The sequence below is a fragment of the Schistocerca nitens genome, chromosome 1, assembly GCF_023898315.1.
Source record: "Schistocerca nitens isolate TAMUIC-IGC-003100 chromosome 1, iqSchNite1.1, whole genome shotgun sequence".
Taxonomy (NCBI): Eukaryota; Metazoa; Arthropoda; class Insecta; order Orthoptera; family Acrididae; genus Schistocerca; species Schistocerca nitens.
Genome location: NC_064614.1, coordinates 189661542 through 189667541, shown reverse-complemented (window position 1 = coordinate 189667541; position 6000 = coordinate 189661542).

Sequence of the window (6000 nt, the reverse complement as noted above, 5' to 3'; positions counted from 1 at the left end):
TTCGAAACATTACACAAGATCTTTTGCATAGGGAATGGAGCAGAATAAAATTTTCTGCGTGGTAGTCTGATGGAAAATTGGAAGACGGCGTGGAAAACAATATCACTGCTTTTCAGTGCTTAAGGTGAAAAAGTCGTCGAGACAGATGAAGCAAATAGTGATAGCTGGAAATTATTAGAACTTACTGTGAAATCTAAACTACCTTCAGTCTCTGTTGATTCATTGTGGAGGCGAGACAGCGGTTTGTCAAATATTTAACAAAGAAAATCGCCAGACAGCCGTCTAGTTGGGACGTTTTTTTATTTTGTTTTCGTTGCCAGTTTCGGCAATTCAGTATTCCATCTTCAAGCCCCATATGCACCTCCCAAAAATAATCGATGTTGGCATACTCGGGCCGCTGATTCTGAGGCGCCTTGTCACGGTCCGCGCGGCTCCCCCCGTCGGAGGTTCGAGTCCTCCCTCGGGCACAGGTGCGTGTGTCGTCCTTAGCGTAAGTTAGTTTAAGTTAGATTAAGTAGTGTGTAAGCTTAGGGAGCGATGAGCTCCGCAATTTGGTCCCATATGACCTTACCACAAATTTTCCAGTGGCATACTGGGGCCATATGTTTCTGTATTTGTGAATTCGTAGCTCAAGTGCTGCTTTCGAAGACTTAACTGCAGTCAAGTCTTCGAAGGAAGCACTTGAGCTACGAATTCACGTCATTCAGAAACATATGCCCCAGCATGAAAATTATTTTTGAGAAGTGCTTATGAGGCCTGAAGATGGCATAATAAACTGCCGAAACTGACAGCGAAAATAAAACAATATCTCAACTGCACGGCCGTTTGGCGAATTTCGTTGTTAAATTAACTACATTTATGTCGTTTTTGATAAGAATACTTTGATGTGGATAGAATATTAAAAATTATAGAGATAATAATTGTAAATGTTTGATCGTCACGGTTTTAATGTTGCAGTGGTGGATCAAATGTTTTATAAAGGGCATTTCACAATTTCTATTACAGGCTTTTAGGGGTTGTAGGGGGAACTTAATAAAGTACTAATAAGGAACCCATATCCGTTTGGTTATACCGTTTGGTTATAAAATAAGTTTGAAGGTCGTATCACTTTCAGGCCTCCCACTTTGTACACAATTTGAGACGGAGGTGCTGCCGTCAGTCTGAGATCACATACCATTCGTCCGACTGCAGTAAGGTTGCAAGAAACTGGTTGGGACCGATGGACCTAGCAGTCTGGTCCCTTCAATCCCACAAACCAACCAACCAAGAAACTGGTACTTTCGGAACTGGAGAGTTTACTGTATGCTCTATTCCCGACGCTTTCCGACTTTCGTTCCGTATGTTGTTAATTTTCTTTTGACAACATTTTTCCTCACATCTTACATATCATTTAAATGTACGAGGGGCGTTCAGAAAGTAAGCTCCGATCGGTCGCGAAATGGAAACGACTATGAAAATCCGATAAAGCTTTGCACAGATGTGTTGGGTAGTGTCTCTAGTATAACCCCAGTTAGCATCACGTCGCTCTTCTCATTTCTGAGCTCGCAGTGAGTGCGTTAAGATGTCTAGAAAATAGTGTCTGCCGCCAAGTACGAGGGCCTGGTGAGAAATTTCGCCTGAAGCTATGCAGCTAACATTACATAACTGTCATGCTGCTTCTTCTTCAAGACAATTCTCAGCCGCATTCTGCAGGGGCAATGAAGATGCTCCTGCATCGTTTACAAATGGAAATGTGAGATTACCCACAATACAGTCCGCAATTGTCTCCCCCTGAGTTTCATCTCTGGTCACATGAACCGCTGTCTTTGAAGACAACATTTTGACACAGACAACGAGGTGTAGGCCAGCGTGGAGAATTGGCGGAAAGCACTGGCGGCTGCCTTCTATGATGAGGCTATTGAAAAGTTGGTACAACGCTATGACAAAAGTCTAAGTCAGAACGGCGACTACGTAGAGAAGTAGCTGAAAGGTGTAGCTAATTGTTACAAGTAAAACATTTCTGATGTTCACTGTGGTTTCAATTTGGCAATCAATCGGAGCTTACTTTCTGAACAGGCCTCGTAGTTCAGTGGCCGGCCGCGGAACCGCGCTGCTCTCACGGTCGCAGGTTCGAATCCTACCTCGGGCAAGGATGTGTATGATGTCCTTAGGTTAGTTAGGTTTAAGTAGTTCTAAGTGTAGGGGACTGATGACCTCAGATGTTAAGTCCCATAGTGCTTAGAGACATTTGAACCATTTTTTTGTAGTTCGCTGTCTTCACCCTCGGTGCGTCTTGTAAGCTGGATTTTCTAGGTCAGTCATAAACTGACAACGTAGCAGGGCATTTGAGACTTCCTCAACTCTAATAAGCAAACATAGCGGGAATGAGACTCTCTTAATGGCCAGAGAAAATAATAACAATCGAAAGGAGAACGTTTTCACATGGTTCGTGGCAGTATACAGAATCACACGCCGATGGGCGTACCGTTACCATCATCCACTTTCATCAGACTAGGATTAATTGACGCTAATATTGATCTGTCAGTGAAGGACGTCTGTAAACAAACGGAATACTGGAGTGGCGACGGCAGTGTGTGGGATCCTTGTTTCCAGTCGCTTGCCAGGGAACGTCGTGGTGTCGACAGGAGGGCTTGTTTATCGGCTCCCATTACGTCAGCTAGCGGGAAGTAGCGTTGGTGCCGCAGCGTCGTTAGCGATATCGTCGGCGGGCTGGAGGCGGTGGCCTGCTCCGGAGACTTCCCCCTGGGCCCCACAACAACCTCGTTACGGGGCGGCTGCATCTTTAAATCGGTGCCGCCAGGTGCGCCCGCCTAAGACGGCCATGGCGACCTGGAGGCTGCTGTTGCCGCTGCTGCTGGCGCTGCTCGCGCACAGCCCGCGTTGCGCCAACGGTGAGTCGCTCGCCCTTATATTCTCCGCTCCTCCCTCCCTCCCTTCCTGGCACCCTGGCCTCAGGATCCGTCCAGGAAGTTCACGACAATACCTGGTATACTGTGCCTCTGACCTCCGCATCTAGAGTGAAATTTCTTTATGGGCTCCACTGTACCAGGTTACCTGGCTGCTAATTTACAGGGTCTATCGTAATTAGTCATACAGTTGACGTTCCTCAGACAGATTGGGCCCACCTTTATAAACGATAAAGATGTAGGCCGAAGCAATGTATCAGTACGAGGATTCGAACACAGGTCTTCTACTTACTAGGCAGCAACCAGTGTTGAGCAGCGGATAGCGCATCTGCCTAGTGGGCAGGAGACCCGTGTTCGATTCCTGGCTCTCGTGTAAATATTAATTAATTGCTTTGGCCTACATCATTACGTAGACTGACACGGGTGAAAGTATACCAGAAAAGAAGCAAATATGTTTCACTGTACGGGGCATTCCCGAGACAGTGGTTGGTTACGATCTGCCACAGACTTCAGGGTGTCACTAATATTAGTATAAACGTATTGGAATTTTCAGCTTTCGATTAATTCCTATTTAACTGGACTCATATTTCATTCATAGCTCACAGTTGGGGGAATGTGGTACGTGCTGCATGGTGTATCGGCACATGTAAGATTACGTCTAGCACACCAAATTGGTCCACATGGATAGACTGATACGGGGCCCGCAAATCACCTGACCTCTAGATTTTTCCATGTGAAGTGACAGAACTCTCATTAACATGGTAGAAGAACAGGAGCAGCGAATTGTGCACTCTTGTCGAGTTTTACGAAATGATCCGGGGGTGTCTCAGACAATTCCTGCAGGTACGAGTTCTGTATTACAAACAAATGCGAAGACGACACTCGGAAAACGGCCGCTGAGAGAGTGTTGAGAAAATCTGACTTACTGGAGCACTATTTACTCCTTGATAAGGTAGTGTATGGGGGAAACTTGTGCCCAATTAGATGCAAACTTCTGGAAAAGTTTACAATTCAAATGCATTGCTACTTACTGGGAAATCGTTTCAGAACGAAGTCAGTATCGACTCGTACCCGCGCCTTTGCGTCCGCACCCGGTAGTTAAGTGGTCAGCGCGATAGAATGTCAATCCTAAGGACCCGCGTTCGATTCCCGGCTGGGTCGCAGATTTTCTCTGCTCAGGGACGGGGTGTTGTGTTGTTCTAATCATCATCCTTTCATCCCCATCGACGCGCAAGTCGCCGAAGTGGCGTCAACTCGAAAGACTTGCACCCGGCGAACGGTCTGCCCGACGGGTAGCACTAGTCACACGACATCCACATTTGACCGCGCATTCGCTAAAATTTCGCAAGCGGCATGAGTGCATTCTATTTACTAGAGATCTTTGCCCCTTCGGTTATCCCATACTTTCACCCATGTTAGTTTTCACCATTAATTGTGACACACCTTATATTTTAACATACTAAGCATGGACAGACTCTGGATGCTCTGACACGACTGTGTAATGGCGAGATCTGATGAGAGATGCTAACGTGTAACTAGTACGTTATGGCCACATACTCGTACAAACCCCAATTACTCTGCCCCAGCGCAGCTAAATTCTCGTGACTCTGATCGATGCCACGTTTTGATGCTTGCAAACTCACTCATCAAAACTTGTGGATGAACTTATATATAAACGTAATTAAGTTTGTGCGCAACCCTCAGAGGGAGACTCCTATTCAAATTTGTCCTTTTTATTTATATGGCAGGTGCGTTGTGTTTAAATTTGACGCTGTCATTCGTTGGAAAGTAGTGATACGCCAGATCAAGCTGCTGTGTTGTAGGAGAATATGAGCAGCTTATAGCTGCAACTTACCTGAACGATTACCGTGCCATTTCTGTAGTCAGGTATGGATTAGTACTACACTAAGACGGTAGACGCGATTTGGAAGAGAATCATGCTAATAGTTTGCGGGTAAGAAACGAAAGTTAAGAACGCGTTGTTTCTTACAGACGAAAGCGTTCTTCCACATAGAGGAATGTGACTCGACACATGATCTGTTACCCTTATGGGGAAGACTCTCCTAGTTCATCTATTTCGGTCGCATCAAAATAAACGAATGATCGTTGTGTGGCCCCTCTTAACACTCTGACGCGTTGAAAATACTATGTAAGATACTAGGAAACAAGGGAGACCTCAGCTTATTCTGGAGCTAGTGGAAAACGGTAATTATATTCCTATGAGGTCGAGAGATCAATGGGAAGAGTAAGGAAAAATCAGTTTTTTCCTTCATTGATCTGTGATTTCTATTTATTTTATAGAATTAAAACTTTTCAACCGACAAAATAGCCCAGAGAAACGATGCCTACAGTTGTCATTTATACGAAATATGTAAGAAATGTGTGAAAAGATGTATGAAAGTAAGGTGATCGGAAAGAAATTTTTCTGTTGCAGCACTTTCTTTCTTCAGTTAACATGAAAAGGTTTTATATGCAGCAGATTAGTCATAAACATAAAGCCCCGTTGTTACGTTGATAATTTTTAATTTTACGACTTGATTAAATAACTGCCATAAACAGTGTGTGAATTGTAATCCTGTATGGTTTCTCGAGTATCTATTTTTGAAGTATTGAACTACAGCAGCTTTCGGCCAGCACCGAGTGCTGTTTTCAGAAGAGGACTCTCACTGGAAAATTCTAGCGTCTGTTTCGTGACGATTGCTTAAGTGTTTTGAAGATGAGACGGGCAACTAAATGGGTTTAGTTCAGATAAACACGGAGTTTTGAAACAACTTATGACCAATATACAATAAACAACTTCCCCTCTCCTGAAGCCAAAAGCGTCTAGACAACTTGTGCACGGTGAGTGACGCTTAACAGCACCTATGAGGGAAAAAAATAACCATCCAGTAACTCAGAGGCTTTAAAACTTTCACTGAGATCCGTTTAATGGAGCCGAGCTCGGTAACATTGCACATTTATGTGAATATATACCTTTATTTGGTGGTAATACATGAAGTGAAGCACATTTACGCCAGTACAGTCGTTTTGCCGAAGAGTGTACCTTTTATTGCATCATCTGAGATTGTTGTTATTTCAGCGACTGAGGGAAGGT